The following is a 20,428-nucleotide window of genomic DNA, read 5'->3' as shown; positions in this document are numbered from 1 at the left end:
GGACAATGGCATGCTTTTAGGTGATTCACATTAGTGTAAAATTCTTTTACATTGTCGGTACATATAGATTTTAAACTTATTTCTAATATAATTTCATAGCATGAAATGCGTTACAACAACTTGGAATTAGAGATATATACACCACAGATTCAGATTTTCTTTTCTTTATTTCTTAACAGATTCAGATAAAGGAACACATTTGTTTAGTGAAGTCTTAATGGATATTGCCTATATCCACCAACTTTAAATGGTTTTCAAAGTTGTGACAGAGATATAGCAGAATCCTAAAATCTTATCTACATGTTTCTTGGGGTCCCCTACTTCAGTGAGTCCTCTGGATCGATCATCCTTTTCACTACTGTCTCAGATTTTATTTCATGATGTTTGTGGCTAATCTTTGCATATATTTTATTTTCGTTTTGCAAATTGCAACTTATTTCGTTCTTGAAAACGAGTACCAACTACTACTAGACGACTAGTCATTGATGTACATTGAAAGCAACTATTGGTAACATGGAGGACAAAGAAGTATGGTGCAGTACTGGTTGGTATAAAATCCTTGATCTGTCCCAACTCCGAAGAGACTATTTATTGCCATATAACATTACTTTGACCAGTTTGAAATTTCTCTCCGGCCCTCTGTAAAATGAAAAATAGACACAAAGGGAACTTTTCAAAAACATACACCCCAATACAATACATTGCACTCACGTAGTCATATTTTTAATTTACACCCACATAACTAACTTTTTATTCGCAACAGTATTATACATACTTATACATTATTATACAATATTTATACACTTATATAAGCAATGCATTTACTTCGTATAATAGTGTATAAAAATGTATAACAATATATAAAAGTTTATAAATGTCGCTAGCTATAGTGACATACTTCTTTTTTATTTTCAGTTGCAATTTTTGTTCAAAATCAGTCGCATCTCCACCAAACAACTCCAATGTGTGTAGACAACGCCTTAGACTATTTTCAACAAATCTAAATAACACCCTCTCCAAATCCTTACAAAAATCAAATTCGAACCCACTTCTTTAAGCCCGTTCAACAATTGTGGATTATTTTGCTAATATGATTTCCAGCATTCAAATTTTGTAAAATCAATTGCTCACCATGTCTTGAGCTCCAAATTCAATAATAAATTTGAGTTTGTCAACTAACAATCAATAGGACACACAACGTTTAGATCAAATTCAAGGAAATGAACTCAAAAATTTCAGTAATGGATGAATTCTAGTTCGAATGAAAAAAGAACATGGATGAATTCGCTGGCCGTTTACAAAAACAAGGAGATTTCGCAGAGAAAGGATGAGGAAAGAAAAGATAATGAGTTAGAAGTATGTTAATTCCTTGGTTAGATAGGCCACATGACTCACTCATGGTCGAGGCTTTGGGTGTTCGAGAAGCACTAAGCTGGCTAAAGGATCCCTTTACATCAACACCTAATTGTGGAGATTGACAGCCTTTTGGTTAAACAAGCGTTGGAGAAATCTTGCGGCAACAACTCTTATTTTGATGTTATTATTCATGATTGTAAAGCACTCATGTTTGACTTTACTTCTATTTCTTTGTTTTTTTGTCAAAAGATCAAAACCAGTGTGCCCATCTGTTAGCTCGGGCTTCGGGTTCTATGTCTGATGCTATGGAGTAGATATTAGATCCCCCATCTTTGATTCATGATGTACTCAACTTTGATTTGATTAATAATTGATCAGAATGCCTTTAAAAAAAAAGTTATTTCAAATTATATACAAAATGGGCCAAATCATGTAAGTTCTGAAAGTACAGACTCATTTTTTTTTATTTTTTTTTTGGTAATTAAACTTTTTATTTATCATCAAAGTAGGCATTACAATTCAGAAGTAAGTTTACACATCTTACTTACGTCTAATACAGAATTACCACAGTTGCTAGCCTAGAAAACAAGAGATTGTAAACTATGATGCAAACTAGGTGGAGCTCTAACACAAGATACATAGACTATCTCCTTAGTCACTGCTTCCCAATTTCTGCTCAGCTTTTTAAATATCCTCATATTTCTCTCTATCCAAATAGCATGGACAATCTCTATACTTAGCATTTTGAAGACCTGGGCTCTCTGCGATTTACCACTTGCGTATTTGATTATCCATAGCTAATGTTGTTCCCATGTAGCTGGCTGGTAGCTCTGCATTTGTAGCCATTGTAGGAGCCTGTTCCACACTGCTCTAGTGTAAGAGCACTGGACAAATAGATATTCTCGTAATTCATCATAGCTTTGGCAGAGGCTGCATTTAGACTCCACCTCTATACCCCAGTTGTTGAGCCTGTCAGTTGTCAACAGTTTGCCTAGTAGGTGTAGCCACGTGATGAACAATGCCTTAGGTCGAGCTGCATTGTGAAACATGATACATTTCCATGGCACCCTAGGCATATTATCAAGGGCATGGTAATAAATCTGCCTTATCAAGCCTGTGTTTTTCTTGAATTGCATCTGTGATACCATTTCCCTAGCCTCAAATATTTTTCTAATCATCCAACAAGCCTGTTTAGGCACTTCCATAAGCAAAGAAAGATTGGTTCTTTATATAGTAAGCATGGATCCACCTTATCCATAACTTGTCCTGTTTATACGCAATGTCCCACCACTGCTTGCCCATAGCAGCTCTGTTCCATATTGACAAGTTGGTGATATTTAAACCTCCTACTCCTTTCGCATTACACACCCTCTCCTATGCTACTAATGTTTTTTTTGTGATATTTCTGTACCCGACCACAAATAGCTTCGGCAGTGAGCTTCTATCAGCTTCAGCACTTTAGTAGGGATGATGAATAGCTGGGCCCAAAAGGCTTGGATCCCAAACAGCACAGATTTAATAAGTTGCATCCTACCTGCATATAACAACTTCCTAGCAGTCCATGATGAAATCCTTGCAAAGGATTTTGTTGACAAGGGGTTGCCATTATATAAAGGATATTTTTCGTGTAGACAAAGGGACCCCTAGGTATTTAAAGGGGAGGACACCCACCGAGTAACCCAGTTTGGTGAGAATACTTTCTTGTACCCTCTGCTCGACACCCCCAAAGTATACTGCACTCTTACCCAAGTTAGCCTGAAGTCCAGAGGCTTGTGAAAATGTGTTAAAGCATTCGTGAAGCAATGTCACTGAAGATATGTCTCCCCTGGCAAATAATAATAAGTCATCCGCAAAGGATAAGTGGCTTATACCCAACTTAGCACACTTAGGGTGGAATATAAATCCCTTATTCTCCCGCAAGTTCCATTAAGTGTACTGCCAAGGTACTCCATCCCTATAGCAAATAGGAAAGGTGACATTGGGTCACCTTGCCCGAGACCTCTAGCAGCTTTAAAGGGTAGGGTAGGTTCTCCATTGAGCATTATGCTATAACTCACTGTGGACATGGACTCCATTACCCAGTTTACAAATCTGGTAGGAAATCCCAGCTCGACCATGACCTGTCTTATATATGCCCACTCTAAGGAGTCATAGGCCTTTTGTATGTCTATTTTAATTATGCATCTAGGTGAAATTTGTTTCCTGTTGTATCCCTGTACCAATTCGTGAGCTAGGATTACATTATTACCCAATTTTCTACCAGGAATGAAACCAGCTTGCGCCTCACATATCACACTAGGCATCATTTTTTGCATTCTATTTGCTAGGACTTTGGAAATCAGTTTATATAGAATTGTGTAGCAGGCGATAGGTCTATACTCTTTGATGGTGGTTGGGTGTTCATTCTTTGGTATGAGTATGATAGATGTGCAGTTTATAGGGTGGTACATGGTACCTCGCCCGAAGTCTAAGTACAAGATCAATGACATCTTTATGGATTGTATCCCATGCTTTCGAAGAACACCGCATTGTAGCCATCTATTCCCGGGGCTTTATCATCCCCTACATCGCCTTCAAGCTTGCTATCACTTCGCTTTCAAAGAATCGGTTCACTCGATTAGTTTTTGCCGCCGTGATAAACCCTCGGTCCTTTCTACATAACGAGCCGATTAACAAGAAAAGTGTCGAGATGTTCCCATGAGTCCCTTATAAAAGCCAATGATCTCCTCCTGTATATCTTTAGCTTCATTTAGCACCTGCCCTGTTAGTGAAGTTAGGGAAGAGATATGCTTTTTGTGGCTTCTCTCCTTTAACACGGCTGAAAAATACTTAGTGTTCGAGCCTCCAAGTTTGATCCATTAAGCTCTCGACTTTTGTTTAAGTGCACTTTCCTCTATGATGGACCATTTTTCCAAAGAATTGCAGGGTGTTTTTTTTCCTGTTTCTGTAAATCTTCATTCCATGCTATCCTTATCTGTCCTTGAATGCCTGCTAATGTTTTCCTTGCACTCTCCATATTCTGTCCGATATACTTGTACTCCTCTATGTTGAGCTGCCTCAACTTTGATTTTAATGCTTTTAAGTTCAACCAAACATGCTTCATCTGCCCTGGCCCTATGTTCCGGCTCCACTGGTCTTTGACTATAGCTTGAAAACTCTGGTGATCAGCCCACACGTTGAAGAATCTAAATGGTACTCTATGATTTCGCTGTATGCTAGCCAATGTCAGCATCATAGGGGTATGATCAGAAATACTAGGCAAGTCATATATTAGTGGGACGTGTCCCTAGGTCAGCATCCACTCATGGTTGCCAAAGGCCCTATCTAATCTACTACATACTCTATCCACCCCGTGCTGCTTATTTGTCCAGGTGAAATAGTCCCCTCTCCAAGATAATTCATTCAGATGTGTTTCCTGTAGGCATTCGGCAAAGTCTTTTATCTCAGCAAACTGGACAGGATTTCCACTGAGTCTATCCTCGGCATACATCAAGGCATCAAAGTCCCCACAAATAGCCCAAGGGCTGTTAAGGCCCTGAGCTATATCTTTAAGATATCCCCACAATGTTCTCCGTTGCTCAATGCTGTTAAATCCATAAATAATAGGTAGGTAGCAATTAACTTTAGAAGCATTTTGTACCAAGCAGTGAATAAGTTGGTCTTCTACTTTAAGTATTGTAACTGTGTAGTAATTCGGGTCCCACACTACCCATATCCTCCCATTACACGCAGCAGAATAGTTATTAGCATGTCCCCATCCTGGAGCAATGCACTTAGAGATTGCCTGTGCATTGTGTTGTTTCACCCTAGTCTCGATCAAGCCTGCTAATTTTACCTTATTGTTAACTAACAACTTTTTTACTTCCTTCTGCTTATATCACTTATTAATCCCTCGAACATTCCAAATCAGCCAAGTCATAGTAAATTTTGTCCTCCCTTATCGGGAGGTATAGCTGTTTGCTCACCACTTAAACTCATGGCCCTGCTGCCCATCCTTGGTTTAGCAACTGCACTCAAAATTGGAAAGTTTGTCATATCAAGTGCCAATACAGGGGCTGGGCTACAACTATCCGAATCTCCATTGTCTTTGCTAATTTGCACACTGCTTTGAGGCTTGGGGCTAAGCTGACACTGCACAGCCCCAATAGCAATACCAGTCTCCTTGGTTACGACCTTTTCAATAGGCTTAGCTACATCGATGCCTACATTTTGCTCTAGCTGTGGCGGAGCTGTTTGTTTTTGCGGCTCTTTCTGTTGTTAACTAGGCCCTTTTGAGGCCCAAGTTGTCACCTGCTTGTGGTATCCTCTCCTCCTTGGCTTTGCAGGTGGTTCAGGGGCACATTTGTGCCCAATAATCTGGCATTTTTCACAGTAGAGTGGCTTCCATTCATATAGCACTTTCTGAGTAAAGGTTTTTCCACTAGGGTCCCTTACTACAATTGTATCAGGCAGTGGTCTGGTGATATTCACTTCTATGAGAACTCGAGCAAAGGACACCCTTGCGTGTTTAGCAGTACATGCATCCGCAAAGACTGGGGTGCCAATAGAACTTGCAATTCGACTTAGCGAGTTAGTACCCCAACAATTCATAGGTAAATGAGGTAGTTTGATCCATAGAGGGATTTCAGTAGGGAATTCCTCATTGAAATCAAATTCCGGTGTCCATGGTTTGAGTATCAATGGCCTGTAGTTAATTGTATAGGGTCCTGCGTACAATATCTCTCTCATGTCCTCCATGGATTGAAATTTGACAATGTAATACCCCTCCTCGTGTAGATACACTTCAGGCTCAGCTACTGAATTTCATGACTGAGAAATAAATCTATACATACTATTGTACCCTGGGCACTCATCGATAGAGTACACAATGAGCGCACACTTCCACTTTGTAGTCTCTCGATCTACCTCTTCCTTCTCCAATTGAACGACAACCTGTCCATCAATAACCTCAGGCGGGATATACTGTAGTGGTAGCCCATTCTCCGCAGCTCTGTTCTTCTGAAATAGATTTACCCATGGCTCTGCAGGAGCTTTTCCATTGTCTACCGTAGCAGCACCTACGCCTTCCCCTTCATCTCGATTGGTTACCCTTGATTTAGCCGAGGCCTCAACCGGTGTAACCCTAGGAGCAGGTGTCGCACCCATCTGCAATTGTCTACTCGCCTCAGATTTAGAATACGATCCATCCTCAGTGCCACTACGGGGCTCAGTCCCTGGTGGTGGAGAGACCACCGGCGTTACCGATCCAGTTTTCTCCACAGCTTTCACAAAATCAGCTAGGGGGATCTTCCTCGGTCGCCCTCTACCTCGAATTACTGGTTGTGTGTTGTTGCCATGTACTGATTGCGCGTTGTTTCCTTTATTTCCCTTGTCTTTGCTCCTTCCTCAGCTAGGTACAGACTCATTTTGGTTATAAGTTTGGGCCAAGTGACAAACAGCGTAAGAATCTTTATTTTGGGCCATTTACAGAAACGTAACAAAAGAATAAAATATTTACGGTCACTTAGCCATAAAATATTCAGTCACTCAGCATAATTACATTTATTATGTTTGGCCAACCAAAAGACCTATGAAAAAAGATTGGAGGTTTGATTTGAACTGGTATGGAGTCAAAATTGGTAATTGAAATATAATTGAGAAAATATTTTTGCAACACATGTATCTCACTGTATATCCGTTATCCACGTATATCACATACGCAGGTATACATGCATATACACATATATACTGGATACACACATGGGATACACAAAGGACACAAAGGTGATACACAATGGATACACAAGATATACAACGGATACACAGGGGAGACAAAGGACTACATGAAAAAGGCAATAGTTATACATGTTAGAAACTTCAACTTCTTCCTTCGTAGCTTAAATTCAACTCAAATCTCCACTAAAACATCCCAAAATTGAGATTGAGACTCCTTAAGATTACCTAATCTATTCCAACAACATCCACTCGAAACAAATTTCAATTTCTAAAACCTGAATTTAGAACTCAAGCTTAAGAGAACTTCAATAGCTATCCATGGCGTTTTCGAACCAAACCACGTCAATTCAACTTTCAAATAACCTCAAACTCAGGATTAAGCTTCACCAAAGAATTTCCAAAAAGAATTAGCAACACTTAAATATTTTCGAACTCAAACTTTTAGATCTGAATTTTTTTAATCAATTTTTAGCTTCGTCAATGACAAACGAATTTCCTTCTCAAATCTGCTTATCAAGAATTTTATCCAAAAAATGAAGTCTGAAGTTTGGAATCCCTTCAGAATCTCAAAAGTTGAAGTTTTTAGGAAGGTTCTATATCGAAGTAACTGGTATATCGGATGCATTCTTCAATCAAAAGTTTCTATAACCAACAAGTGATTCAAATGCAGATTTTGAATTTAACTCAACAAACTATCTCAGGTTTTCACATAGAGGAGGAAACCCATAGCAGATTGGTTAAAAAAAAAAAAAAAAAAAAAGGAATTACAGTTAAAGTGAGTAATAAGTTTTTTTTTTTTTTTTTAAAGCAAAGTCCACTAGGCTTTTTGGGCCTAGGGCTAGTTTTATTAATTTTCTAGAAAACAAAAAATACCCCAAAGGGAGAGTACAAGTAAGGGGGACTAGGCCTTACCTTACTAATCCTATGAGGCAAAGAACCTCTAAACTAACAGGAATGTAGAAAAAATGAACTCGAAATGATCAAATAAGCTATGATCACCACAGAGTTTATAACACACTCTATGATGATATTACACATGATAATGCTAAAATAATGAGAAAATAATACAAGAATAAAGACAGAATCCTTAATCTCTGAACTTGTAAAATCTTCTATATTCATTGAAATTTCCACCTTGTCTTGTTCTTCATGCCTTTCCAAAAAATCTTGAAACTTTATCATTTCTTCTTGGATCTTGTGGATTTTGTTGAAGTGGCAGGGAGAGCCGCCACCTTCTTTGCTTGTCTCATTGGTATCCGCCTTGGGACAAATTCTTCGCATTTTCCCATCCCACCGCCCTTCCTTGCATGAGTTTTGTGTCTTTTTACACTTTCCACTTGTCTAGAGACAAATCCCCATCCCTTGCGATTGTGGAAATTTTGTGCAATCGACTCCTCATCCATGTCAATCCTAGGACCTTCACTAGATGGTATTGCTACTTGTAAGTTAGTTTGAGGCTTTGCAAGCATACCTTGTTGTTGTTGTTGTGTAGTGTCCATAAGATTACCGCCTGCTGCTGCTACTGCTTTACTTGGTTGCTGCTTCTTGACACTGCTACTATCATCTTGTTTCAGTTCAGCTGGTGTGTTTATGTGTTTGCCCACCTCTTGACCTGCAATTATTATTGATGGATCTGTAATAGCCAAATGTCCCTCAACTTGACTAGCTGCTGTTGTACTATCCTTAGCTATATCACCCTTGACATTGCTCTGGCCTTTCCTATATATCTCAACACCTATAGATGGAGAAACCAAGCTATTTTCCTCATTAACAACACCAGCAAGCAACTCATATTGCTTCTGCATATTTCCTGAGTTTCTTTCATAAATTGCAAGTGCTTTGTCCACTTCTTGTGTAGAGCCATTAGCCTGCCTCTTGGCACTACTGCTGACTTCATTAGCAACTTTGTTTTGGCTGTCTGCCGGAAACGGCAAACGGCAAAAAACGAAACAAAACTTTGTTTGTTTCGATCGCCGAAACGGCAAACGGCAAATCGCCGGAAACAAAAACTTTGCTTGTGTGGCAAAAATGTTAAAAGCCATCTTCCACATCATGTTGAACCCTGTCAAACATATTGTTAACCTCTTGAGAAGATGTAATGGAGTCTGCATAATGTGTAACATCAGCTTGTTTGACTCCATAAATTTCTCCTTCCTCTCCATCTTCTTCAACCTGTTCACTCCATAACTTCGCTCGTCCCTATCGGATTAGTAGCATTTGAAGGAACTTCTAAGCAAGCTTGGTTCAAAGTAACAAGCTTCTCCTCTACTTCGACTATCTTTCATAGATGGCTTCATGCTCTTTATTGGAGTGAAAGCTTTAGCATTAACATTAAGTTGCTTCTCACCAAAACCTTATCGCCTACATGAACCGAGTTTGTAACCGTTTATCATAGCTTGTACTTTTTGCACCAATACCGCAACAACCAACCGCTTCTCCAATCCATTCTTAGCAACATCATTCACTACATGACTGCCGCAGTGTTATAGCAACCCCATCTCGCAATCTCGCCTTCTTCCACCGTTCTTCAACCTCATGGCAAGCCTTATTCATAGTGACTCGTCGCACATTTGAGCTTGGAAAAGAAGCTTCAACCCACTGCTTAGTGTTACCAGGTGAGTGCTTCTGCCTTCCAGGAGTGAAAACAGATGCCTTATGATTCAAAGTATCCCCAGCACCACTAAGCACACCAACTGCATTAACTGGATGCACCATATGTACACCAGAAGTTGACACTTCTTTTCCCATCTTTGGTTCTGCAACGACCAGCTGTTTATTAACTTCTCCATCTAACACCTCAACTACATCATCATCATCACAATTCCTTAATGCTACAAACTTGTTACATGCCAACTGCTGTTGATTGTTATCAGCAACTGAATTTCCTCCTGTTACACTAACTTGGTTAATATTTTGTAACCTCCTTGGATCAACTGAAACTGGCTGCTCCCTTGCACCAGATGAAGCAACTGCTGTATTAGCAGTCTTTGCACCATGATTTTGACCATCACCATTACTCTTAGACAATTGTTTCCCATCATCAATATTCAAAGATTCTTTGACGAGCATACAACCGCCGGCCATTCTCTTGCACCCGATGATTTTTTTCCACAATTGCATTCTCATTATTACCTTCATGATCATGAAGATTAACCACCGCTCTCCTCATCAATAGAATACTCATTATCATCACCTCCTTCACCTAATGCAGCAAATTTATTTTGTCAGTGTACTAAACTTAGGAATTATTTAGCGATAGGCTTCGCGAAGCAGAGATTCAACATATTTCCCAACATTACCTTTCTTATTCTTCTTTCCTCCTTGAGTTTGCCATTTATGATAATCATTAACTTTGCCAACGACTTTCCCACTGGATAAAATTGTGTGAACACCATCATGAGGGTTTATATTGCTTCTATGGTTTCCTTCTTCATTATTAAGGTTTGCCTCCTTATTTCTTTGAACTCCTTCACCTTCAACATTGTTTTCCTTATCTAGTAACAACTCGGGATGTAAATTCCAACACCCATTCACATCATGTCCTTGAAGACAACACTCTTTACAATATTTGGGCATGAAATCATATTGGATTTTTACCCAACGAGATTTAACATCACCCTTAGCATCCATAACATTAATTTGCACTCGTGTAGGATGTTTCTCCAATAAATCAACCTCCACCTTCACACGAGCACAACTAGGTCTCGTTTTATTTTTTGTAGCTAGGTCAAGTGTCAATGGCTTCCCCATCGCCGAAGCTAATGAAAACAATACCTCCTCCACAAAATAATGAGGTGCAAGCGTTGGGAAGGAAATCCAAGCTATAGCAATACTTGTTTCTTCCTCCGGAGTAAACCAAGGATCCCACTTCAACGTTCTCATGGGATAACATAAATTTTTATCCTTAATCCAAAATGAAGACTTGGACATAAGTGCAACATAATCTTCAAACGAGCTACATCTAATAAGAACATGTCTATTGCACAAATATCCAATAATAGGCTCTCCTTGAGTTCACATTGCTTTGGAATGGCCGTACGTAGTGCATTAAGATCATTCCAACCATTCGTGAATTTTCCAACAACAGCGTATTGGAGATTTTCACGTATTATCATAGCATTAATCTCCTCCATAGCATATTGAATTGTGGGTTCACCATGATGGTAAACTATAGGCTTAATGGGTATTGAAGCCGGCGGCTTTTTGCTAGAACTAGGGTTTTGCGTGGGGTTTTGAGGATTTGTGAGTAATCGGGGGTTGTAAGAATTGTTGTAGGTGGTGGTGGTGGTGGACAACCTCAGGAGGAGGTTGTCCATTGGCTTGGGAAGCCATAGATGGCCGAGAAGGAGCTCAAAGCTCCTCTCTCACTGGTTCGCCGTCTCCGAGAGAGAGAAACAGCCGGTTTGGGGTTTTGGGGTTTTTGGGGGTTTAGGGTTTTTTTTTTTTTAAACAAATTCCCGAGTAATAAGTTAAGAGTTGAGTCAAAATGATTTTTTTTTTTTTTTTTTTTTTTGCACTTTAATCATATTGTGTCATTTTTCATTTTGTTAGTGCACAATGTTATTCTTCAAATATGGTCAATTTTTAGTATGAATGGCATTAGATTTTCGTTTTGTGCACCATTATTTAATTTATATGCAGCTTTTAAGAGGCAAGTTCAGAAAGAGTCAATTTTGGGACCACCATTTAAGTCATAGCCGTAGTGCATAAAAATTTATAAGTTTAGCCGCTTTAGGACCAACTTTAGACATACGGGTATATGAAGTTTGGCATGCGCTTGAGCAAATAAACTTGAGACAATTTTTTCTAAAGTTTGGCTTGACAATTCCGAACTTCAGACAATATTTGAAGATAGGCTTGACAGTTTTAAACCTCAGACATTCTTTTTTTAGAGTTTGACTTGATAGTCACAAATTTTTCTGAAGTTTGGCTTGGCAATCCTAAACATCAGACATTTTGTTTGAAGTTCATCAAACTCGTATGCCTGAACTTTGTTAATATATTTGTTTCATTTTGCTCATCGAACCTCCATTTCATTTCACTCATGATACCTCATCCATCTTACCTTAATTTAATTTATTTATTTTCAATTAGTAATTGCTTTATTCATCCATTTCATTTCACTTATGGTACCTCATTTTATTTCATTTCACTCATGGTACCTCATCTATATCATCTATGGTACCTCAATTTAGTTTATTCATTTTTAACAGTAATTGCTTTATTCATCCATGTCATTTCACACATAGCGCCTCATTTAATTTATTTCACTCATAAGGTAGGGGTTAGGTTTCCTTACACTCTACCCTCCCTGGACCTCACATGTGGAATTATATTGGGAATGTTATTGTTGTTGTTGTTTACTGCATCCTTTTCATCTCTCCTTGAGTGGAGGGTCTACCAGAAACAACCTCTCTAACCTCACAAGGTAGGGGTAAGGTCTGCTAGACTCTATCCCTCTCCAGACCCTACTTGTCGGATTATAGTAGTATGTTGTTGTTGTTGTTGTTGTTGTTACCACATCGATTTCATCCATGAAACTTCAATTTAATTTATTCATTTTCAACCCGTAATTGCTTTATTCATCCATTTTACTTCTTCACTCATATTAACTCATTTCATTTCATTGCTCTTATGGTCGTCATCTATTTCATCCGTGTTATATCTAAGTGTTCAAAGCAGTATTTTAACAAAACCAGTTTCTGTTTTTAAGTATGTAAAAGATAGAAAAAATCTTTAAGGACAGAAAGTAGATGAAACAGAAATTTCCGAGCCCCCAAGTTTCTTGTGTATCCTTAAAAAATCTAATCCCCTCACAGTTGCCAAGGTAATGGATTAATTTCTCCCAGGAAAGAACGGAAACTATTCTGCAATAGGGACAATGCAAATCACAGAACTTCGGCAAATTCAAAGAATGACAGCAAATCACACTGGACACTTACGTTTTTGGTTTGAAAACAAATGCAGAATGCAGAAGAGAGAGGGGAGTAAAAAGACAGGTTTTCTTTCGGTAAATTTTTCAGTGTTTGAAATGAGGCAAGGCCTCTGAAAATTTATAGTCATTGAAAAGGTTCAAAGGCACCTATTCAGGAAGAAGATGACCGTTTGGTCAGTTAATTTTCATTGGGAATTTAATATTAATTTATTTCGCGAATTAATTAAATAATACACGAATTAATATTAAGAAAAGGAAACTTAAGTGACGAAAATAGAAAACAAATTTGGTCCAAAAAGATTATCAATTAATCAAACCAAATCTGAAGCCGAGCGATGATGTCGACGGGAGGGGAGTCCCCTCTTCTCAACTCTTTAAGAGCTAGAAGAAGTGTTTCTCTATATAAGCGCATACATATCACTTTCCACCACCAATGTGGTAGAATGGTCACTTAGAAAAGTTACATTTCCAAAATTTCACTTTCCTCCAATTTTGTTTCCCTCCATTTCCCAATTCGCACTTCATCTTTAAAGCTCACTGCTTGGTGACTTTAAATCCCAACAATCCGTAATACCTTAATTTATAATACAATTAATAGGAACACTGATATGACACCTGTGTCAACCAACATCGAGCAAAGATTTTGAAGAATAAGGAGGAGGAGAATATATAGTTTTCTAAAATTTGCATACCAACTTCATATAGGTTTTTTGTGCACAAAATTTAAAATGCTGGGTATTGCTTAAATGGCAGCGTCCAAATAAGTTTGTGCCATGAAAAGCTTAAGCTATTTAAAGTTTAGCAGTATTGAAAAACTTCACGTGAGCGTTCTTTAACCTTATTCTCCTCCTCCACCTCCTCATCCTTATTCTGCTTAGCAATAGTAGACATTGATAATACATCAAGGATCGATTTGGTGCTTCTTTTTTAAATACAATATATGTCGTTTACTTAGGAGTGTAAATTTTTATTTTCTATATACCTTGCAACTTGCAGACTGTGGCTGGATATTTGCTGTCAGGAATGGGCTCTCACAATTGATTGGCGTGAAAATGATTCAGATCGATGTCCCTCATAGCTTACAGTGGTGGAAAAGCAGGAAAGTGAAGCAGATGAAGAAGGAAGTCATGGTGGCAATATGAGGTGCAATGATTTATCACACATGACAAGCAAGAAATTGGAAGATACTTAGATACATATTTGAAAATATAAATTTTGTGATTACACAAATACAGAAAGAGGTGAGGGCTAGAATAGATATACTGAAGAATACAAGAAGAGCTGCTAGGTTTCAATACTTGTTTCAGGGGTTGGGTAGTGAGTAGAATTTTGAAGTAATTTTGTTTCCAGAAAATGAAACTAGAGTTGCCTTTTTTTTTTTTTCTTTTTTTTTGTGTGGTTTAGCTAGAGGCTTAGATGTTCCCAGCATCCTTCCTAGAAGATGGTCGGGAAACTTTGTGCTTCTTAGGTGTAAAGATTTTTTTATTTTGTTGCAATGGTAATATCTACAGTTATTACCAAAATAAATATCTTCCGACTTCTGGGTGTTTAAAAGTAATAAATTGACTATTATTCATAAAGAAGATACTGTAAAACACTTCTAAGCATGTTGAAATGTCTTCTCTGATATTTTTGCACTACAACATAAGGCATCTATAGCTACGGAATTTAAGCTACGAATTTAAAAATCGTAGCTATTACCTAGTAATAGCCACAAAAAATAGAATTTCATGGCTACCTACAATTTCGTAAAATTTCTTAGCCATGAAAGTTAGATTGTCAAAGCTAATACCTCATTTTTGCTATAATTGCTAACAATCGTGGCAAAAACTATCTAAATAGCTACAACTTTATTGCTACAATAAAAGTTTGTAGCTGATTATAAGTTTTTGCCACGGGATAAAAGTTATTGTAGCAATAGTAACCTTTTAGCCACAAAAAATTATTTGTGACAAACTATTGTAGCTAAATAAATATTTTTGCTTCCGGTTCTAAAATGTTGTGGCAATAGTTAAATGATATAGCCACATATTTTTTGCTGTAATAAAATTTTGTAACTAATCATATGTTTTTGTCACGCAATAAAAGTTATTGTAGCAATAGTAAGTTTTTAGCCACAATATGTCGTTTCAAACAAAATATTTGAAGCTAATTATATAAATATGTTTGCTTCAACTTATACAAAATTGTGGCAATAATTAAATGATATTGCCACATATCTTTTGCTATAATAAAATTTCGCAGCTAATTATTAATATTTGCCACGAGTTGAAACTAACTGTGGTAATAGTAACCTTTAGCCACAATAAATTAGTGTATTAGTGATGTCGTTAAGTAATGTTAATGCTTGATCAACCAATACATGATAGTTACAATAAATACAAGTGTATTGATGGTATTCTTATGTAATATTATTGATTGGTCAGCTTATAATTGATAACTACATTAAGTAGAAGTGCATCGCCAGCACTTTAAGAAATGGGGAAATTTCGATTATGTACAATCCAAAGATACAAAATTACATTTGCGTAGCCATATTTTTAAATTACACCCGTATAGCCATTTTTTCACGGTATACAACATTTTACAACAATATATAACTTCATACACCTACTGTAGATAATGTATTAACCTTGTATAAAATTGTTTAATAATGTATAAGAGGTGTTTATACATACTTTTACACTAGTATACAAACTTATACAAGAGGTGTTTAATGTTTATACATGAGAGGGGTTTATACATAATGTATAAGAGGTGTTTATACACACTCCTACCATATAAAAATGTATAATAGTGTATAAGAGGTGTTTATAAACACTTTACTGAAATCCTAGATCTGGCGATGACGCAGCCACCGGCGACGGCGATGACAAGATTCCTTTATCAATAAGCAGAAAGTGCATACTCACCGGCAACGGCGATGGCAACAGTGTTCAAACCGGTGACGGCGCTGCTTCTCATCTCACATGCTATAACAATCACCGGCGAAGGCGTACCCAATTACCTCGTCGCTTCCTTCTTCTCCATCGCTGCCACCGATCCAACTTCGTCTCCATCGCTGCCACCGATGGCTAGCTCAGGTAAAAAAATAAACATGGACTAATCCGGATAAATATTTTCCTCAAATTGTCACACTATGTTATTCTCCCTTAAGAAATATTATAGATTGAATAGCCTATACATCAATAATTATAGTAAGTAGAAGTACATTCGTGATATCGTTATTAAAATATTACTGATAGATACACTTAGACGTTGATAGTTAAACTAAGTGAAGTGTATTAGTGACATTATTAAGAAATATTATGGGGTGACTAACTTATAAATTGATAATTACAATAAATAGAAGTGTATTAGTAATATCGTTAAGTAATGTTAGTGGTTGATTAGCTTATATTTTGATAGTTATACTAAGTAGAAGCGTATTAGTGGCATCTTTATGAAATATTATTGATTGATTATGTCAATAATTACAGTAAGTAGAAGGGTATATATCCTTAACATAATGTTACTGACTAACTAACTTGTAAATTAACGATTACACTATGTAGAAGTGTATATATCCTTAACATAATGTTAACTTGACTAACTAACTTATAAATTGACAATTACAGTTTGAGTAGAAGTCTATTCATGATAACGTTAAGTAATGTTAGTGATTGATTAGCCCATATTTTGATAATTATACTAAGTAGAAGTATATTCGTGGTATCTTTAAGAAAAAATATTAATTGACAATCATATACACATCAATATTTACAGTAAGTAGAAGTGTATTTGTGATATCCTTAATTTTTTTTTTAAAAAAAAAAAAACTAATGTCCTAAACAAAATGTAATGATTGATTAGCTTATAAATAGCCAATTGCACTAACTGACGTTTATTAGTGACATTCTTTAAGAAAAAAAGTGACCGACTAACTAATAAATTGATAATTACACTAAATAGAAGTGTATTAGTGATATTGTTAAATGTCATACTATGTGTTGATAATTAATACATTTATAATTAATGTTGGAAATTTCTTTACACAATTTGCAACAATTGAACTCAATTTTTATTATTTCATCTTTCCCTCTAATTTTTCCCCCAACATTAGCGTTTCCCTCTAATTTTTTCCCCAACATTAGCAATTCCCTCCTGAAAATTTTAAACAAGTTGAAATAAGCTAAAAGCTCTCGTATCCCTCATAATTCAAGAACTACCATAGCCGCTACCCTCATCTGGTGTTCCGTCTCTCACCAAGCACCACCGCCAACCACCATGCCTGGTAACCCAACTCACCTCTTTGAGATCTATATTTTCTCTCTATAATATATTACTCTCTTTTCTAGGGTTTTGGATTTTGGTTTTAGTTAGGGATCTGAGTTATGAAAATATATCGAAAATAGGTCCAAAATGATTCAAGTCTAGTTGATCTAATTGTTTCTTTGGAGTATTTTATATCTTTAATTTTTCGTTCGAAGAAAATACTTGTCAATTAGAAGATTCCTTCGGTAGTGAGTTTTGAGTGAAGCATTAAGGTTTTAATTGGTAATATTTCTTCTAGTAAATAAACATGTAGAGTTGTAATCAATTGTAGAGCATTCAAGAAATAAGACAATTTTTCCACTTTCATGCTTGTTAACCTAGAAGGGGAGCCTTGGAGTAACTGGTAAAGTTGTTGCCATGTGACCAGGAAGTCAAGGGTTCAAGCCGTGAAAATAACCTCTTGCGGAGAGGCAAGGTAAGGCTGCGTACAATAGACCCTTGTGGTCCGGCTCTTTCCCGGACTCTGCGCATAGCGGGAGCTTAGTGCATCGTGCTGCCCTTTTTATGCTTGTTAACCTACCATCGCCTCTGCCAACTTTATTTTCAGTTTTGATTATTTGGTTTTTTTGTATTGCAATATAGTTTGTCAAGCTTGTTTCATGAAGTGAATTCACGCTAACAGTGCCAGTAACTAGGTTGAAATGTTTTTCTTAGTTCTAATGGTTTGTGCAAATCTATTTGGTGTCCTTCTATGTTTCACTTCTCTTCGATGGTTAGGTTTCAAATTTTAGGGTTTATTTGGTTTATTACGTCTAGCGATTGGGAATTTTTATTTACTTTATGAGCCTTTCAATACTCACAATTTTATACGACTTTAAATTCGATTTACCATGTGCATCTCGTTTGGCAGTCCAATTATCTATTGTTCACTCTTTACAGTCCAATATTAGCCTTAAATATTGGTTGGGATTCTTGAATAAAAGCAGAAGCACTTGAAACGTGGAAAGCATGAGCTTCTTGATTTTCTCACACGGTTTAAGGCAGAAACACTTGAAATGTGAAAAACACGAGCTTCTTGATTTTCTCACACGGTTTAAGGCAGAAACAACTTGAAATGTGGAAAACACGAGCTTCTTGATTTTCTCGCACGGTTTAAGGCAGAAGCACTTGGCTACTCTTGTAAACAAGTTAAGAAACAATACTAAAAGGAAACTTCAAATTTTCGAAACATATGCCCATTGTTTTGTCTTATTTGAAATTGTGATCTAGTTTATTACCTTTGTGATTTACATATAGTATTTTGTACTAGTAGTATATAACATCAGTTTTTGAAAATACCTATAAGAAAATATTTTTGCACTTTTGTATTTGAAATTCCTAGTCTGTTTGATTGACTACTTCTTTTTGTGGTATCCTTTCTTCTGCTTAGTTGGCTTCAGATGGAAAGCTACAAGGAAGGAACATTTCAAGTTTATGGAACTTGCTTTAGAATAGGTATAGACCTCTTATATTGTTGATATAGTATATGTTTGTGTATGTTTTAGGTTGATGAGTCTCTGAGTAAACTTAAGGCTATAAGTTTAACTGCTGAACGACAATACAAGTTTAAGGCTATAGTTAGCAGAAGTATATATTAGTTTTCTTTTTTAAAGCGTTCTATTTTCTTGATATGTGTCTACATATTCTGCTTACAGGTATGAATTGTTTATAAAAGCTTTCAATTATATTTTGGAAATATGGACTAGATACACAAGCAATTGATGAAGAGAAACAGGCATCCCTTCGGTGGGAGGTGCATCAAGGGATAGAGCTCAAGTAAGAGGATTTTGATTTAGGTAATAACTTAACTTTGTTACTTTTCCCCTTTTGGTAGATGGGGTTGAAGAGATTTATATGATCAGTAAAAAGAATGGAAAAGAAAAAAGATAGCAAGCTTTTGAAGATGTTATGTTGTGTTGGTCAACTGTTACAAGTTCAACTGGAGTTTTGGGAAATTAAGCTACTCTTTATGACAGACTTAATATGCACGGTGTTGTATTTCCATCTTGTCTTGTTTTTATCTTGGTGTTTGTTGGGTCTGGTGGCAGTGTTGTACCTGAGGACCTTTCAGCGACACAATAACTAAAGACAAGGGTCTATCGGAAACAACCTCCCTATCTTTTAAGGTTGGGATAAGACTGCGTACAACCTACCCTCCGCAAACCCCCACTAGTTGAAATACACTAGATTTGTTGTTGTTTGTTGGGCCTTGTTTGTGTTCTAATTGGGTTCTTTTACATTTATCATAGACAAGTACTTTAGCCGAACTTAGTTTCTTTTCAATAATTGGTGTTGTTGTGTACCTAGTGTTTTAATTAGATTGTTGTTAGTTTAAAGTTGGTTTAAAAAAAGAGATATTACATGATATGTGGCTTTCTTTTTTCAGCCGCAAAAGTGTTTGTGAGTTGGTCAAACTTGTTATGAAGACGACTCTCTATTTGTTGTTTTATTGCGAGTCGTAAGAACATAAGTAGTGACAACCACTCTTGACTTCACCTTGCTTATGGTATTTGTACTTGCAGGCTTTGTCTTAAAGGTGCAGAATCCGTTGTGTTAGCTCTCCCCCTCAACAAGAAGTTCAACATTTCAGTCTTTTGAGACAATCTACTATTGGCTCTCAATATATCATAGGAAGGACTTTCTCCACGTGAGAGCTTATTTACCTCAGAAACATGTTATTGGATATGCATTGGAGCACCTCTTGGATTTTCACTTCAACGTCCTCGTTGATAATTATCACTATCTAACCTCATGTTAGCTTGTTTTTTCTTCTAACTTTATTGTGTTTGTTATAGAAGAGTTATGTAATGCGGATGCTATAAGTTTTAGCTATACAATTGTGTATCTGGAATTTATTTTGGCAAACTTTAGATGTCAATTTGAATGAAATAAGTTATTTCCAAATCTTTATTATGTTGCTAGTTTCCAATATTATGTGCATCAGTGCGTGATTATTCGAAAAATTTGAAAGTATGTGTTAAAAGCAATGGATTTGTGGCGGAAACTTTGGCCATTACTAACAAATCAAAATTTTTGTTACCAAAACGCAATATAATGAAAAATTTAGCTCCAATTATTGTGTCGGTTATAGCTATGAAAAATTGAATTCGTAGCTAAACCTAGCTTTTA

At 36.7% G+C, this 20,428-nt stretch overlaps 1 long non-coding RNA gene across 6 annotated transcripts; it reads left to right on the top strand.

Annotated features, from left to right (window-relative positions):
- The first annotated feature begins 17,140 nt into the window (after nucleotides 1–17,140).
- LOC132036544 (uncharacterized) lies at nucleotides 17,141–20,203 on the top strand. Of its 6 annotated transcripts, none has more exons than XR_009409608.1 (4): nucleotides 17,141–17,279; nucleotides 18,200–18,754; nucleotides 18,955–19,095; nucleotides 19,822–20,203. It is a non-coding gene; the product is annotated as an uncharacterized LOC132036544 (long non-coding RNA). The 6 variants fall into 6 exon arrangements; XR_009409612.1 differs by adding an exon at nucleotides 17,592–17,735 and having other exon boundaries at nucleotides 18,690–19,095; XR_009409611.1 differs by lacking the exon at nucleotides 17,141–17,279 and adding an exon at nucleotides 17,294–17,735 and having other exon boundaries at nucleotides 18,690–18,754.
- The last annotated feature ends 225 nt before the right edge of the window (nucleotides 20,204–20,428 follow it).

This window comes from Lycium ferocissimum, chromosome 11 (assembly GCF_029784015.1).
Source record: "Lycium ferocissimum isolate CSIRO_LF1 chromosome 11, AGI_CSIRO_Lferr_CH_V1, whole genome shotgun sequence".
NCBI classification, from domain to species: Eukaryota; Viridiplantae; Streptophyta; class Magnoliopsida; order Solanales; family Solanaceae; genus Lycium; species Lycium ferocissimum.
Note: the sequence above shows the minus strand (reverse complement) of the source record. Positions and strands in the feature narration are given on the sequence as shown.